At 35.5% G+C, this 19,295-nt stretch overlaps 1 pseudogene; it reads left to right on the forward strand.

The window, feature by feature from the left end:
- Positions 1-3,438: 3,438 nt before the first annotated feature.
- LOC149246719 (uncharacterized) lies at positions 3,439-3,927 on the forward strand (annotated as a pseudogene).
- The last annotated feature ends 15,368 nt before the right edge of the window (positions 3,928-19,295 follow it).

Genomic DNA, 19,295 nt, shown 5'->3' on the forward strand with positions numbered 1-19,295 from the left:
ACAAATTTATTACATGCATTTAGCTATCAACAATATATTATGCAGGCTTATAGAAAGGTTGAATTTATGCTTTCCTACAAGTTATTAGTATTTTTTCTTTCCTATAGGAAATTAACAACATGTTAGTTTATTTACAATTTCTAGTATATTGCAATAAAGAATTTGCAATAACATGGATTAAAATAGAGACATAATTCACAATTAAAAAAGTCTAATTAAATACTGGATTGTCACACGTATACGACAAATCAGTCTACACTCACCCCAATAATTACAAAAGTAATAACTTAATACATTTCCATACATATTCCTTTTTTACAGTATCCTTGTAAAATTAAATCTACGAGATAAGGAATTCATTATGTGCACTGGTGTAGGGTTCTAACTAACCATCTTGTAGCTCTTTTGTCAATCACGTGGGAAGTCAAATGGGGAGATTTTAAGTTCATGGTTTTGTTGAAGCCTCGAAAATCATTGCAACAACATGAAGGATGACCACCCGGTCCGGACCTTAAAGAAGCTCCTTTTCTGTTTGGAATGGTGGTTCTGACTGGTTCAACTAGGTCCAGTTACTTTCTCTCAATCTCCAATGGCTTTAAAATATGACTTTCATTCACCAATGGAAAAGAGACATCAGATCATCCTTCTTGCTGATCAGGCAAGAAAGTGATCCTTAAGCTGATTTAGGGCTCAGTCAATCCACTTCTAAAGTTTGACTATTTGGGAAGAGGACTTAAAAGAATGTAGAAATTAATCTAAATGCAAACTTATTCTAAGATGCAAGAAAAAGAAACTATCTTAATCCTATCTCAATTAGGCAAATATAGATCTAACCCAACCAAGAGCAGGTATTTATAATATTGGGATTGAAATGTGTCTTGTTTATAATGATTATCGTGTTAATGAAGTAGTTCAATTAACTGACATTATGGATACCAAAACACATCCTATTGAGACCTTTTAACTGAAATAATCAATCAATCAACACTCAAGAAGAAGTTCTCAGAATGATCTTGATCATTTAATAAGTGACTTGAATAATTAAATAATAATATGCGGAAAAAGTTCACAACATACCACTATTTATTAATCAGTATTAAAAGACAGATTTATGAGTAAATAATTACTCAGAAATCAGAGTTTAGCCCATAAGAGCAGAAATAAATAACAACATAAAATAAAGGCAAATTATCCATACCGACAAAAGTGCACAAATATGTAAGTAAATTGACACAATTCTTGTTATCATAAAATAAAACCAGCATTTAAAATAATAGTATTCAAAATACCAATTTATTGAATCCATTTCTCCAGCTCCGGTCTCTAATAGTCCTTTACAATGCCTGGGCTTCTGCTTTCAAAAGCAGAGCTACAATAGTGCAAACTCTGTTCATTATACATAACTCGGGATGTAAAAGAAAAACCTCAATAATCTCCAGATCTGATATTCCACTCCTCCCACCTACAACTCTAAATCCCTATTATAAAAGTGCTTTTAGAATTCCAGAATTGCAAAGGAGAGCAGCCCTTATTACATTCTGCAATCTGCTATTTATAATATTTGCAAAGGAATTCTTGAGATGAAAGTTTGTTGAAGGTAAATTTGTCAAATCCAATTTTATTTGCTCAAAAATTCTAATCTTCAATTGCTGGAGCATTCTTATTGACTGAGATCTTTTTCTCCATATCTCTTCTACTGTTTTCCTGCAAAAAGAAATCAAAATGAATTAAGATGCAACAATAAAATCAAAATACTATTTCTGGCATTAAAACAAATCCAATCAAATTTAATTTAAATAAATCATTGAAAATAAAATATAAGCTCTATTGATGCCTGGGATGGTTTAATTGGCCAAGGATATTATTGATGAGTGAATCTGCAATTAGAAGAGGCTTAGGACAAATGAAAATGCAGAAAATAACTCAGAGAATTGATTTTGTTTTAGAAATTCGGAGCTTGATCTTCTGCATGATTTTTGATCCAATTAATGACCAAATCTATTAGTGAAACCTCCTCAGAAATGTTCTCCTTGATTTTATCTTTCCAATGAGCCATCCTGGGCCTCATTTGGCCAAGTAAAACTCATTCTATGAGCTTCCAAAGTTGATGAGTCAAATCTGACATAAATCTGGAAATTCTGTTGCTGGGCTAAAAATCAGAATTTTAATTAAAAATCTAATCCTAAATTAGAATTCTAATTTAATTATTAATCATAAACTAAACTAATTATTAATCTAACTAACTATTAACTAATATAATTAACAAATTAATCTAATTAATTAATTATAAACTAATTAATATCAATCTAAATAATATTTAAATTTTAATTTAATTTAATTTAATTAATTTAAATGTTATATTTAAATTAATTAATGTAAAATTAATTATTTAAATTAATAAATATTAAAACTAATAAAAATAAAGTAACCTAACTTACTTCCCTCATATTGTAACGTACTCATTTCAAAACAACGGATTAATGAATGAGCCCAAAGCGAAAGTCAACTTTGACTCATCGCATCGGAGTAACGTTGAGTTGGGTTCATAAAGTTTGTATAAGTTGAAGACTCCTGATGCGATGGAGCATTTGCATTGAAACTTAAACACATGGTATTTTAAACTTTGGTTAATGCTTGAAGAGCCATCGCATATCGGTGATCGGGGAAGGATGGTGTTCGGGGTTTTGTTAAAATATTGCGATAAGAAATATGCGATGCGATATAAAATCTTTTTTATTTTATTTTATATATATATATATATATATATATATATATATATATATTAAATTTTATTTTAATTAAATTAATCATATTAATTTAATTAATTCAAAATTTAATATTAAATATCAATTTTTATTTTTGGTTTTATTTTAATGAAATTAGTTATGAAATTATCTAAACTACAGCCACTCCGAAAATAAATAAAAAGAATAAAAATAGCATTTTTAACCCAGACTAGATAAATGATGGGACTTCAAAGGAGTACCATTTTCAAACCAGTTGACCAAATGAGGCAAAACAAATGTCAATGGAAAGCTTATAAAAAATTGATTCTAACAAAGCAATCAAAACAATAATACAAAGAAAATGGAAATTAACAAAAGCATAGGATAATCAACTAAATAAAATTGCTAAAAGGTGTTTAATCAAAATTTTATAGAAAGGGTCCCCATTATTTGAAGTGAGCACATCAATAATGGGGGGTTTGTGTTTTTACCACAACAGGTTTATATGACTATAAAGAAATACAACCACATCACTCTCAAGACTGTTGTCCATTACAATTAGTTGTAAGTATATTGGATTACTTATAGCAAGCAGCCAGTTGTATCTGATTGGGTATTGATAGCTTCTAAAATATTTCCTAGTAGAATTGGAGATAAACATTTTAATGCTTATGAGGTAAGGGCTTTAATCCAAATACAAAGAGTAACAAGAATGTTGGCTTTGGTCGTTGTTTTGGGCATATTATTAATGGAATCTGATTGTATTGAGGCTAACATAGTCACAACAAACCAATGCATTTCAGAGATACTTTCCAAATTTGGACTATCGATTGGGTTGATGCCTGACTCAGTCAATAACTATTCTCTTGAAGATGATGGGAGATTGAAGGTTGAGCTTGCTAAGCCTTGTTATGTCCAGTTCAATTACCTTGTCTATTATGATAAAATTATCATAGGAAATGTGAGCTACAGGAAGATCACCAATTTTTCTAGTATTCAGGTCAAACAATGCTTCATATGGGTTGTTATTATTGGCATGGAAGTGGACCTCCCTACCTCAAACTTCATATACTTCAAGATTGGCACAATTTTTAAGAAGATTGAATTTTCCTAGTTTAAAATTGTTCCAACCTACAAGGATAAACTTGGAAAGGAACCCTATAACTAGGCCAAGTTTGTAGTCAGTCTAAGATATATTTAGTGATGGGAGTTGTGTTGAAGAAAATTAAAAGATGATTGCATTAGTACTACCCTAGCCACAAACTTCGCTCCTTTATAAATTACTGCAAGTTTCAACAAAATGACATTTTTAGGCATTTAGATCTAAAATGAACAAGGTTGTGAATATCTGGGTGGTAAAATATCATGTTGGAATATGTATTTGGAATACAATCATGCTATATTAGCTTGATTTTTCATTAGAAAGGTTTTGTAACCGCCTCCTCCCACTTTTACCCACTTCCACTGGTTTACTTGGGATAAATATGAGCTGAGGGTCACTATGATAAGACTCAACCTCCTTTATGACCTTAAGGAAATGGGGTCGACAACTTAAGACCTTATTGACTTCCCTCAAGTGTTACAGGACCTCCAGGAGCTACCCAACCCCTCTAGGTGTCCAACCCCTGAGCTAACTCTCTTTTTCACTGACCTAGAGCCCTATTCGCTCCCTTGAAAAGGCCTCCAAGCAACTGTAAGCCTCCAGTCGCTCCCATAGGCCTAGTACACAATGACTATGGACTTTTCCAGTTGAATTTATGCTAGTGACCCCAAATTTTGAGCCACTTTTTCAGGGCTAGGACTCAGGCCTCTATTGAGAACTCCATGAAACTTCCATAGATTATGAATAGCATAGAAACAAAGATTTTAAACCAATAACTTCTATTGTCTCTCTCTCTCGCTCTTGGACACTTCGAGCATTCTTAGATCACTCTAGCATTGGATCAAGGAAAGTAAAGGAAGGACCAAAAAGGAAAAGGAAAGCAAAGATCAAGTAAGGAAGAGCATGATCAAGTAGCTACAGTGGGATTGCTTGCAGGTATCTATTTGCTTGTGTGATTTCCTTGCTAGATTTGGCATGCATGGTACATGCATGTGAGTATTTGGTTCTATTATTGTCATTGGCATGGGTTTTGCTAGGTGTGACAGCGATTTTCAACCTTTTCTTACCATTTCTGAATAGCCATGATGTGATGGGTTCTCTTGTATTTGGTTGAGCTAGATTATTGGATGGTTTTGAAACTAAGTGAGGTGGTCTCTGAAAGAAAGAACACAAGACCTAGGAATCCCTAGATCAGAGAAGGTGGGATTGCAGTAAAGCCAGATGTTGTGTGCCTCGGTGGGCCTAGGAATCCTCGAATAGTGAATGGTGGGATATATGGTAAATCATAAAGGTGTGTGCCCTCAATCAGACCTAGGAATCCACGACCAGTGAATGGCGGGATATACGGTAAATCCTGGAGGGTAGAATCTTGATTAGGCCTTGGAATCCTCGACCGTTATATGGCCGAATATACGATAAACCCTAGAGACTAGGAGATAGGAAAATTCCTCATGATGTAGGTGGAGAAAACTTGTGGCATTTGTGCTTGTTTAGGGCCTAGTGATCCGGTGGGGATTGCGGTAAAGCTTGAGGAAACTTGGATTGGTTTTTTTTGTGAGTCCCACATTCATGCTTGGAATATGGTACGGGGGTGATTGGCTAAAAGAAAGATTTGGTTTAGACAATCTATGGTCTGGTGGTTTATGGAAGTCTCGGACCTAGTTGGCTTATGCATTCATTAGTAAGAGCTCTTTGTCCTTGTTATTTCATGTGTAAATATACTGGTTAATATGTGATTCTTATGGCTATTATATCCTTGTTATTTATGTTGGTTATGAGCATGTTTTATGATGGACTTGATGTATGGATATCATCATGTTTTGATTTTAAAATGACTATACAATGAATATATGACTTAATTGATGATAATGCAACTATTGTGATAGAGAAAAAGTGCTTCTTTACAAATCTCATATAAGTATGAGACCTCGATGCTCAGATATGTTGTTATGACCTGTAGATTACATATTGGTGACATGTTTGATGAAATGCTTATCATGTCTAGTAGGGTTCAAATCAATTACTTGTACCAATGATTGCTTTCTTAGCCTTATTCCATTGTTATTTATCATTTCTGAAATTTTCATGAAGTTCTAGACAGTGGCTTAACTCCTGGCCCTGAAAAAGTAGCATAGAATTCGAGGTCGTTGTCTCAGAACCAGATGAAAACATCCAAAATCATTGGCATGCCTTGTTGTGGAAGTGATTGAAGGCCTCAGTCACATGCATGACTTATCATGGGAGTCGTTGAGGTGTCCCGATCAGTGAAATGCCAAGTTGTATCAGGGGTTGGTCACCTGGAAAGGTTGGTTGGCTCCTGAAGGTTTTGTAGCATGTGTGTAAGGTAGGAATGGTTTTTTTCTATTGGTTACACTTCCTTAAATGTACATGGGGATTTGAATCACATCATAGTAGCCTTTTGTCACATGTTTACCCCAGTGGACCGGTTAACTTGGGTAAATGTGGGATGAGGGTATTACAGAGTGGTATCAGAGTATGGTTCATCCCTTCGACTAGATGGGCGGTGTGTTTTGGACATGCATACATATTGGTTGCATATGTGTTCTTCATGATTGTTAAGTATGTTCTTGTTTTGTATGCATGGTGTTGGTCATGGTTGCATTTGTGTCGCCATGTGAAAGTTGATGGTGTTGTTGTTGGATGTGTTTGTCGTGAGTGTATGTCTATCATGGTTGTGTTGTCATTCTGTATTTTTGAGGTTGAGGGAGTAAACATGTAGGATAGCATCAAAACCACTTTAGAAGCTAGGATCTAGCCCTACCATCTTTAAAGAGGGATCTCTCTGTAAAATTTAGCTATGTTTTATGTGAATTTTAGGCTAGCTATTACTGTACTAATTGTTTTTTACTGGATTGTTTGGTTGATTAAATTGCTATAATTCCATTGGGCTATCGAGTCAAAAGGTTAATTGGATCTGCATCAAACTTTGAAGGAGTTTCATAGGGCAAGCTACGTTGCACTAATTGGATCTTTCAGAATATTAAATGGATTATGAAACAACATAAATGTAGGGTTTAGTAGAAACTAAGGAGCAATAAAGAATTCCTTAATTTGACCTTAGCAGAAAACATATAAATTACTAACAGCCAGAATAGGGTGCTCTAAATAACATATCCTATTCATCACAGCTTCTGTTATGTAATTAAGATTTCCAGAAATAACAGAGAAGGACAATGATTAAACACATAAACTGAAGAAGAACATCACCATTTCGTACACCACATGAATCTTGTGAAAATGTCCCTGTATTATTGATGCTTCCAGCAACTTTCAAAAATTACAATTTGCAGAGCGAAATTATATTCAACAATCAACCCTTAATACTTCAAATTGTGAAGTATTTATACAAAATAATTACAAAATCATTGTCTCAATAGACAGCGTATTATTAGCATAATTTTAAACAATAAAATCTATCTTTGGCAGAAAGATAGGCAAGGTAGACAGTGGCATGACAAGGTGGCTCTGTTTTGGTGGATTCAGTTGTTGAATCAACCTGAAATTGTGTTGCTTGTAGGTGGTGAGTCTCCAATTATGATAGAAGCATGACCTTCTGTCTCAATTTCTACATCTATCCTAGGAGTGATCTTTTCTCTTTTCCTGTAGTTGATCCTAAACTCCTTGGCCTTACTACCTGTTGTTGATGATGATCCCTCCTCTCTGTTTCTTTTACCTGTTTTCTCCTAAGGAGTGGGAGTTTATAAATTTGAAGTAGAAAACAATTGTTCTTCAGCTTCCTGCAAAGTATTCTTTGCCCACTCTAACTGATTTGCATACTTTTCTATCTCAGGCCTTGAGGTATGGATATAGGGAGTAGTTTTGTTTTCTACTCTCAACTTGGAAATGATACCCCAAGGGTCATAAGACCATGTAAAACTCAAGCTAAATTTCATCTCCTTAAGAATGTTGTCTGCTTCTTCTCCTGTTGTCCTGGCATTGCATATGAATGGGCCACCCATGTCTTTATGCAAAACTGGGACTTCTTCTTTGCCACCACAAAGTGAATATCATCTGAATTTAACATTTGTCTGATGTATTCCAGGGCAAAAATCCTCATGGGGAGGTATTTTGGGAGTTTATATGGTGCTAATTCGCATCCATAAACTCTGATTTATGTATAGTTTTAGTATAAATACCAATCTCCAGTCTTGGCCTCACCTGTTAAATGAAAATCCCTTTTGATGTCTTCACTAATTCTGGGTTGTGTAGAGTTGTTTAGGATGTTCATGGCTGGGTGAAAAAACTCCTCAATGAACTATTTGTATGAGAATTCTTGTTGCTCTTTCATGACTAATGAAGTCCAAAATATCACAGGCTGCTGATTTCCCTCGTCATCTAGCTTCTGCATAGCAAAACTGAACATGTCTGCTTGATAATAAAGAAAAATATAAATTAAAATTGAAGTGTAATTAAACACTTGTTATGTTGGAAATTCAGAAACTGCACATGGATGTTATCAACCAAGAATTGGTTGAAATTAAACAAAATGGATGGTTTACAATCTGTGGCAATAATAGAAAGGAAGCATAGAATGGGTTCATCTACCCACTGATAAGAATAATAACCCAAAATATATGAAATTATGGTTATAATCTATTTATCTTGATTAGGGATGATTGAGGAAGGGTATGGAGGATTTTTCTTTGGTAATTGGGCATTTTCTGGTAAGAAGATCTCAAATATTTTGGCTCTTGTAGCGAAATCAAGCTTCTTATAAAGCAGGGTGAGGGCTACTAAGGAAAATGGGGCATTGTTTTCCACAGGGGGAGCTAGCATCATTTGGTTTATAGATTGGGTAGTAATTGTAAACAGGATGTCACCAGATGGGGTCATAATAGCTTTTTGGCTGGGAACATAACAGGCTTGGTATTTTTTGGTGAATTCAAGGGCATGGAAGGTCAAAGGGAAAATATTATGAGGAAGCTTTGACTCCCAGAGTCCAATTTCATCTATTTTGTCAGCATGTTTGTCCTCCAACCAACAGTAGAGATCTAAAAATTCACAGTTGTCCTATGTTTCACCGATCCTATAATCCCTATCAGCTAAAGGAATGTGATCTAAGTCTATGGATGGAGGGATTAATGGATTAACATGTTTCTCCTTGTTTTTTCTCTTTGGAGGCATCATTAGATTAGTGAACAATAAAAAGTGATGAAAGGAAAAATCTTACAGGAATAAAATTTGAGGTTATGAGCCATTGGGGGAAGGAGACAGAGTGTTGTCAATTTCGATCTGGTATGGTTCAGCAACTGTTTTGAGAATGGTCGCTTTGTAGAAACTGTGAATTACAGGGAATAAGCAGTGAAAGGGATGAATGAAGACTTTTTAAGGCCTTTTAAGTAAGAATGGAAATTTTCGTTGGAGGGTGGCGTAGGACCGTTGGAGTCGAACAGTTACCTGGGAAGGCAAATTGAATGCCCAACAATAATTCTGTCAGGAAAGCATTTAATTGGGCAACGACTATGCAACGTGGCAGGACATGAGTGGCGGAGGTGACGAGGTAGGGACATGATCGCGCGGATGAGGGGAAGGTGGTTTTCGGAGGGGGTATAAGGCGGTAAGCGGTATGGCAGGGGGGGTGCGAAATGATGGGAAGGCACCATGTATGGATGGGGCCCAGCGGGGAATGCTGCCTTTTCGCCCCATGTTGATAAAGGTAGGATGGAGAGGGGGTGCCGAAAAAAGATAAGGGTCATCGATCATGGAGATTGGAGAATCACGAAGTTTTAAGTGCGCCCCACTTTAACCATAAAAGACAAAAGGAATTTTGTCCATATGCACCTTTAATTTCTTGCTTTTGAACTTAGGATAAAGCTTTGAAATATAAAACATGCACAAACATTTTATCCCCATCGTGCCCCTTTTTACAATGTCTTTAAGACTTAGGGAAAAAAGGAATATACATATATTTATAAAACCAATTATTTTTGCCTACTCTTTAACTAAACTAACATTTTTATTTTTCTAAAGGGGTGCATTTAGACTAGAAAACCCATATTATTTTATTTTATGAAAAATGAAAAACTACTTAATCCTATCCCTTATTTCTCATATTGATTCAGATTAAATAGTTGAATTAATGTCATTTTCTACCTAACTATTGATTTACCAAGATTAAACTGTTTGTAAAATCTTTATTCTCTAATCTAGTTTACAAAAATTCACGACATGTTTAGCCATGATTATACTGTATGGTTAAACAAATAACTAGTCATTATGGAATTTTAAACAAGCTACACACAACATTTATTTATCAATCATAAGAGAACTATCTATTAGTAGTGGCATTTAAATTTGCAACACTTTTAGTATTATTTTATTTTTTGTTTTTGTTTTTATTTCTTTTGATGGGGTTTAGTCTTTTATTCTTTTTTCAATGTTTCCGTTTTCCTCTTCTTCTTCTTTTCTATTTATACCCTCTTTTAATTTTTATTCTATTTTTATTTTATTTGGAAATTATTTGCAGATTGACAATTATTTACAATGAGTTTTCTGAGATAAAATACTCAATCACCTTGAGATTCTATAAATTACAGGACCCTAATAGGTTGCATGTGTGTCGCCATGTGAAAGTTGATGGTGTTGTTGTTGGATGTGTTTGTCATGAGTGTATGTCGGTCATGCATTGGTTATGAATGTCAGGGCTTATATGTTGTTACGTATACACTGACATGGTTATAGTTGTCATGCATGAGATCATGGTATGTGGTTGGTATGGTCATGAACGGTAACTAGTTGATGATAGAAATGATGTTTATGTATTGATATGATTATGATTATACATGTGTTCTGTTAATCTAGTTGATCTTGCAGATGAGATATCCTCCTTTGAACTACACTGAGGTATGTCGATTATGTTATGCTTTGGTTTAAGTTGACATAGTATACTTGCAAGGAAGAAGATCAAGGATGACTAGAAAGATGGTAGACTACATTTCATGAGACACCCTATGGATCAGATGAGCAACATGGTGTGGCACTCTCTTGATATAACCAACACATTGAGAAGATTGAAGGAAGAAATAACAAGTTTCAAGGAATATAACGACAGAATCATGCAGGGACAAGAGAAACAACCAAAATTTAATGCATTCATCATTTAGAGTTTGTCAAAATTGCAGAGATAGGTACCACTTTGGATCAGCCATGGGCTGGAGGAGAGGAAAAATGGGCCATATGGCAATAGATCTCATGGTGGGCACAGGTTGGATAGGGATGACACGATTTGAGATGGAAGGTTTTTGGATACTCTGGATAGGAGAGGAGATGAACACATGTTCTATTCTAGTTTTGGTTTTGACAGGCACTATGATCGTTGTTGAGCCCCAAACTTGCATCCTTCCTATACACCTTTCTAGACTTTTTCCATTTACCTGGACCTCCTAAGCTGTCAACATCATTGCATATTAGTTTAAAAGAGCATATAAAGTGGTTTCCTAACTATGTTTTCTCTCTGTTGTTTGAATTAGATTTTTTCTCATTGAGCTGTAGAATCTTGTCACTTTCCGCAGCCAGTTCAATTTTCTGCAGCCTTTTTGTTAAAATATATATTGCAGGTGTCTTCAGGAAAATCGAGCCACATGGGCAAGTTGGAAATGACGTGGACATGGACCGAGTCCTATTGGCTCAGTCGAATTCATCAAAGGAGGCCATAGTCAACGGGGGTCAAGCGGTGGTCAACAGAAGAGTCTTATGGTAACAGGACTCCATTTTTCAACACGTGAAGACTTGCGTGGTCGTTACTAGATCTCAAGGACATATCAACACCTGTGGACTACTCCATAAGGTGAATCCAACAGCCACCCTCAATAGATTTAATCACCACAGTAGCCATGATGCTAGATCCCTGGACATCGTTGTTCACGTGTCCTCTGTCAGCGCAGTTCTTAGGAAATTAGTTATGTAAACGTTTGCTATAAATAATGCATTTCCATACGCATAGTAGTTAGTCTTGGTAATGTAATTTGGCTGTTAATAAAGCCCACTGTGCCGTGACATTATTTCTTTGTTATAACTGCATTCTGAATACATGAGAAAACTCTATTTCTGAGCATAATTCGTGGTTGATAGTTGTTGCCTGAGGTTGTGCAAAGGGCCCCTGCACACGCCGAGGTTTTGTTTATTGTTGTATAGTTTCATGCTTTATTTCCTTACGTTTATTATGCCATAGTTATTCATGTGTATATATTGCATTTTTTATGGTATTAATGTTTTATTTCTGTCCATAATTTTTCATGCTTTATACTGTTGTTAACTGATCAGTGTCTTTGTTCCAGATTACAGTAGGCAGCCCGGGCATTTTCACATAGTTTTACAATGACTAATGACATGGAATCAGTCTTGTCCTTCTGCTGATTTATTTTTCTTAGTTTTTAATTCCAACACTATTTTATTTATTTCAGTTTTGTTTATTTACTTTATTAGTTAGATTAGATATTAAATTAGTCATGTCATTATCAGTTACCTCCGAAAGCCATAGTGAGACTAATGGTGAGGGATTGAAGTATGAGTGTGTAGTTTGATATTAGTTTATTTTTCTGCAAGTTAGATATTAAATTGCTCATGTCATTATCAGTTACCTCCGAAAGCCATAGCGAGACTAATGGTAAGGAATTGAAGTATGAGTGTGTAGTTTGATATTAGTTTATTTTTCTGCAAGTTAGATATTAAATTTCTCATGTCATTATCAGTTACCTCTGAAAGCCATAGCGAGACTAATGGTGAGGGATTGAAGTATGAGTGTGTAATTTGATATTAGTTTATTTTTCTGCAAATTAGATATCATATTGCTCAAGTTGTTTATGATTACCTCCTAAAGCCATAGCGAAACTAATGGTGAGGGGTCAGAATATGAGTTGATGTAATTTGATTTTAGCTTTACTTTGCTTGCAATTTTTGGATTTCTTTGAGTACAGTTTCTTTTGTATTTAGACAGCAGCAAGGATAATGGTTTCATGATCAATAGTTCACTGTTTGTTTAATTAGAATAGTGGCACATTTTCATTCTCTTTTAGGAATTAATTTCATCATTGCATGTTTTAAAACCTTTTTGAAAAGTTTGAAGTTTTGGAAATCATTTTAAAGGACATCATTGCCTTGAACATTTATATCCATACTTGTCTTTTAGAATTTCCATCTCACATTAGGAAATCAACAAAGATAAACCCAAAAACGAAATAAAAATCAAAAACGACAAAAAGTAAGAAATAGGTTATCTTGCACATATAGTGCGCCGCACTTCAACAGTTTACGACTCCCGGATTGACAATTAATATAGCAATTTAGGACACTCTAAATTGACCAAACATTTTGGCGCCATTGCCGGGGATGTGAAACTAGCTAGCCAATTTCTTAAAAAAAAAAAAGAGAAATTTTTTTTAAGAAGGGAAAAATTGATAACTTCTCAAAGTATGCTCTCCTCTTGCACCTAGTGTGATCTGTAGGATTAGAAAAGAGAGTTATTGGTTTAATAATTTCTTGAGTATGCTCTCTTCTTGCACCTAGAGTGATCTCGAAGATCAGAAAGAGAATTATTAGCCCCACTTGAAGATAAAAAAATAAAAAAATGACATGCATAGAGCAAGAGATTCTAAGGAAAGGTTTATATCTAGGGCCAAGAATTTGATTTTTACAACTCCATCTACTTCAAGGCATAGACAAGATACACCTCCATCATCTCCAACTCACATTCCTAGCCTTAGGATTCCTAGAATTGAAGGGGCAGAAGCTAAATTAGGAGACTCTCCCACAGTATCCACCAAATCTGACTTAGGAAAAGAACCTTTCTTCACTTTTACAGGGGAACATATTGTAATCAAAGAAGTAGAATCAACTGAAGAAGAAGAGGGAGAAATTCCTCCTCGTTCGCCATTAATAGAAGAACCAGAGGACTCTGAAAAATCTGAGGAAAATATCATGACAGAGGAAGTAGTAAACGGATTAGGAGGTGGAGGTAGAGGTAGAGGTAGAGGAGGAGGAAACAATGGAGGAGATAGAGGTAACAATGGGGGAAATAGGGATGGAGATAACTCATTTGGATTTCCTATAGTTGATGAGGAATCTCGTACAACAATGAAAAACATCTCACCATCTATCCTCCAAAACTTTTATGGGTTGCGAAATGAGGATCCTGAAACATTTCTATTTGAGTTTGAAGTCGTGTGCCGAACTTATGACTATATGGAAGACTCTCAAAAACTCAAATTGTTTCCTTCAACATTGAAGGGAGCTACTTTGAAATGGTTCATGGGATTAGTCACTCAATCTATTAGGACTTGGAACGATATGAAACAAAAAATTTTGGATAGATACTTGGACTATTGCATGCCCACCAACCATAAGGATGAGATATTCAAAATGGTGCAAAAAGAAGATGAAAACTTGGAGGATTTACTTGAAAGATTTCAATACAACCTGAAAAGAGAAAAAATGAGTAACTTAGATGAGGAAACCTTGAAAGCCCTTCTATTAAAAGCCATTAGAGATGAATGGATATATATTTTAAACATGATAGGAAAGGGAGATATTTCTCAACTTCCACTTCATGACATAGCAGAACTATGTGTCCATCTCTCAAGGGGAAAATCTAAAATTGGAAAAGGGCCTAGAGATCCTTCTCTTATTAGAGAAAACAAATCTGCAACTGGATCAGTAAGTAGGGCAGAGATTGGCAATATGCTTGATGAGTTTAAAACTGATATCCTAGGGAGCCTTAGTGAACAACTAGACACCCTTAAAATACAAAACAAGCAGAAAGCAGAAGCTGAAGCTTTGGCCATCTTTTGTCCAAAATGTAGGAAGAAACATGCTCTAAGGGAATGCCCCTTGGATGCAAAAGTTGTAGAAACATGTATGATTTGCTCAGAAAGCCATGAGACCAAGGATTGTCCTTCAATTCCTGGGCTCAAAGCTGTCTTTCAAGAAGATCCAAATTCAATAGAGTCTCTCTGCTTTGTTTCAAGGAGACCTTGGCAAGGGCAACAAAATCAAGGGTTTAACAACCCCATGAACTTTCAACCCCCACCAAATTGGAATCCTTGGAAACAACCTTGGTCCCAACCACAAAATCCATATCAATCATGGGTACAAGGTATGCAAAATCCTTATGGGAGATTTGCTCAATTTTATCAATATCCTCCATCTTTTCAAAATCAACAAGCTCCACAACTTCCAAATCAAAACCCACAACTTTCATTGCCATTTCCACAACCACAACAACCTTCTCAACAGAATCCAAATTCTCAACTCTTGCTTCCATTCCAACAAAAGACAAATCAACTACCATCCCAGCCATTGCCAAATCCCAATAATAAAAATCCTCAGAATGCTTACATGGTAGAAGGACAACAATTTCCTACCTATATGATTGTTCCTCTCAATGATGTACAACTTAGACCTGGTAGAGTTTTATAAAAGCCTTCTATAAATGCTCAAAAGCAAAGTATTTCTGAGGAAGATTCTCTTGAAGCCAATAAAGGTTCTGAAGCATCTCTTCAAAACCCAAACACTCAAAAAGAAAAAGAAAAAGAGTCAACCCCCACAACTCCTATAGTTGAGCAACCTGCATCTTCATCCACACCTCCTTTCCCTGAAAGATTACAAATTGACAAAGGAGTGGAAAAACAAATCTTGTTGCCTCACTATGATTTCCTAGATGAATTAAAGAATGTATGTATCAAGATTCCCTTGCTACAAGCCATTAGAGAGATTACTATTCTAGCAAAAACAATAAAGGAGTTGAGTCTCAAAAGACCAGGAAGGAAACCAAGAGATACAAGAAGAATTCACTTGGTAGGAAAAATTGCAGATATCATGATGGGAAAAATTACCATGCAGAAGTATGTAGATCCCAGTAGTCCAATTGTCAAAACACATATAAATGGGGTAGAAATTCCAAACACTTTGATTGACTTAGGGGCTGCTATCAACATTATGAGTAGACAAACTATGGAACAGCTAAAACTTCCTAATCTTCTTTTTACACCTACTTTACTGCAACTTGCAGATAGATCAATAATCATACCAGATGGTGTATTAGAAGATATTTCAGTCTCCTTAGATTCTTGGGAATATCCAGTGGATTTCATGATTTTGACTCCCAAGAGTAATTTAGGAGGGCACCCACTTATTTTAGGAAGACCTTGGCTAGCCACAGCGGATGCTTTCATTAGTTGTAGATCTGGAGATATGTACATTTATGATGGTAATTCAACAAAGAAGTTCAATTTGTATCCTCCAGCAAAAGCAATTACAGAAGTAGGAGATAATGAATGGGTCGATGATGAGGACACTACACAACCTGTCCTTACCATTTCCGAAATCAATGAAGATAGTCAGATTCTGAACACATTAGAAAATTTTGAAACATCTTCAGAATATGACCACACACAATTTCAGATAGATTCTGACATTAAGTATCTATCACCTAGAAAAATGTCTCTTTACTCTATGGAAGAGTTCGGTAGTTCCGCCATTGAGATTTTTCCAGGTAAAACATTGAATATCAACAAAAACTTGGAAAAATCACAACAGGAAGAGCTAACCAAAATCTTGCAGAAACATTATACTGCATTTGCATGGGAGTATACTGATATGAAAGGTATTGACCCTAAGACTTGCATTCATCACATCTACATCGAGGAAAACAGTAGACCAATCAGATAACCTCAGAGAAGGATGAATCCAAACCTTAGGGAGATAGTGAAAGAAGAGCTCCAAAAACTACTCAATGTAAACTTCATTTATCCAATTTCAGATAACCGATGGGTTTCTCCTTTGGTTATAGTACCTAAAAAGAATGGTAAATGGAGAGTATGCATTGATTACAGGGAATTGAATAAAGAAACCTTGAAGGATCACTTTCCTTTGCCCTTTATCAATCAGGTATTAGATACACTAGAAGGCAAAAAGTACTTTTCATTCTTGGATGGTTTTAGTGGCTATAATCAAATTCAGGTAGCACCTAAATATCAAGATAAGACCACATTTACCTGTCCATGGGGAAATTTTGCTTACCGAGTGCTTCCTTTTGGATTATGTAATGCACCCGCAACATTCCAAAGAGCAGTACTAGGAATCTTTTCTGATCTAATCCATGATTGTGTAGAGGTTTATATGGATGATTTTATAGTTTATGGTAATTCATTTGAAGAGGCATTAGAGAATTTGGAAAAAGTCCTTATAAGATGTAAAGAAACAAACCTTTCATTAAGTCATGAAAAATGCTTTATGATGTTTACTGAAGGTATTGTTTTGGGACATCACATTTCAGGGGATGGGATTAAAGTTGATAGATCAAAAGTTGAAGTCATCTCCAAGTTGCCTATTCCAAATTGTCAAAAAGATGTTAGAAGTTTTCTGGGATTTACTGGGTACTATAGAAGATTTATAGAGAACTTCACTAAAATAGCATCTCCACTCTTCAAATTGCTCACAAAAGACTGTGAATTCAAATGGGATCCTGATTGTCAATCAGCATTTGAAACTTTGAAAACAAGAATATCTGAAGCACCCATCTTGAGAGGGCCAAATTGGAAACTTCCTTTCCATATTTCTATAGATGCTTCAAATACAGCTCTAGGAGTTGTGTTGGGTCAAAAGGATTTAGTTCCTTATGCCATTTACTATACCAGTAAAAACTTAACTCCCACTGAGTTGAACTATATTGTGACTAAAAAAGAGTTCTTAGTTGTTGTTCATGCAATCAATAAGTTTAGACATTATATAGCAGGCTATGAAACTTTTGTCCATACTGATCATTCTGCAATTAGATATCTAATGAACAAACCTGTTACTAATGGCAGAGTTACAAGGTGGCTCTTACTTTTACAGGAATTCAATATTACTATGTTGGATAGACCAGGGAAACAAAATACAGTAGCTGATTTCTTGTCTAGGATCCAAAATACTAAAGAAGATTCTCCTGTAGAGGATAAGTTTCCAGATGAATATTTATTTGCAGTAACTACTAAGACTCCTTGGTATGGAGGTATTGCTAACTATTTGGTTACAGGAAAACTACCTCCACATCTATTTCCTAGTGAAAGAAGAAAGATTATTCAGGAGAGTTCAAAATATTCATGGATTTCTAACGAATTGTTTAAAACAGGGCCAGATCTTGTGATCAGAAGATGTGTTAGGGAAGATGAAATTCCTGACATCCTCAAGGCATGTCATGATGAGCCATGCAGCAGACACTTTGCTAACAAAAGGACAGCCTATAAAATCCTCTCTTTAGGATATCATTGGCCTTCCCTCTTCAAAGATACAAAAGAATATGTCAAAAGGTGTGACAGCTGCCAAAGAGTAGGGAAACCGACTCTTTCAAATGAAATGCCATTGCAACCACAAGTACTCATTGAACCCTTTGAAAAATGGGCTTTAGATTTCATTGGACCTATTAATCCACCATCTAAACAAAAGAAGTATATATTGGTATGTACTATTTATGTCACTAAATGGGTAGAAGCCAAAGTATTACTTTCTGCTACTGAAAATTCAGTTGTTAGTTTTCTTTATGAGGATATTTTTACTCGCTTTGGTGTTCCAAGAGAAATTGTGACAGATCAGGGAAGTCAATTCACATCCAACATGGTGGAGAAGCTGATGGAAGAATACAAAATCAAGCACAGAAAATCTACTCCTTACCATCCGCAAGCAAATGGCCAAGTGGAGTCTACAAACAAAGTTATTGAAGGCATCATCACCAAAACTGTTCATCTACACATAAGAGATTGGGTAGAAAGGCTTCCTGAAGCCTTATGGGCCTACAGAACTACATGGAGGAATACAACAGGACATTCTCCCTATGAACTTGTTTATGGGAAAGAAGTCCTGCTCCCCATTGAGTTTCAAGTCAAAACTTTCAAGATGGCAGTTCAGTTGGGGATGGATCTATCAGAAGCCCAAAAGCACAGAATGGAGCAGTTGAATGAGCTAGATGAGATCAGACAAGAAGCAATCCTAAGAACTGATCTAGTTCAGTATCAAAGAGCTAAGTGGCATGACAAATACATCAAAGAGAAAAAATTTCAAGAGGGAGATTGGGTACTGCTATTTAATTCCAAGTTTAAAGACTTCAAAGGTAAATTTCAGATTCATTGGCTTGGGCCATATGAGATTGACAAAGTCTTTAGCAATGGAGCGGTAAGAATCAAAACCATTGATGAATTTCAAACTCCTCTTATTGTGAATGGCCACAGATTAAAGATCTATCATAAGCCACTCTCAAAAGAGGAATTTGTCAAAATGTTTCAAGATAGTTCTGCAATAAGGCAGGTGAAGAAGAATCCTTCTTCTCCACTAGCCTAGCCTTTGTTCCTTTCTGTTCATAAGCAATAAATAAATAAATAATTGTGTAAGCCTGAAAACCAATCACAGATTGGCAGTCTTATACAGAAAATGCAGGGCAAAAATCAAAATCCTCTGACGCCCTATATTTTCCAAAA

Source organism: Pinus tabuliformis, chromosome 7, assembly GCF_031772625.1.
Source record: "Pinus tabuliformis cultivar Carrire ecotype Pingquan chromosome 7, CPIR1, whole genome shotgun sequence".
NCBI lineage: Eukaryota > Viridiplantae > Streptophyta > Pinopsida > Pinales > Pinaceae > Pinus > Pinus tabuliformis.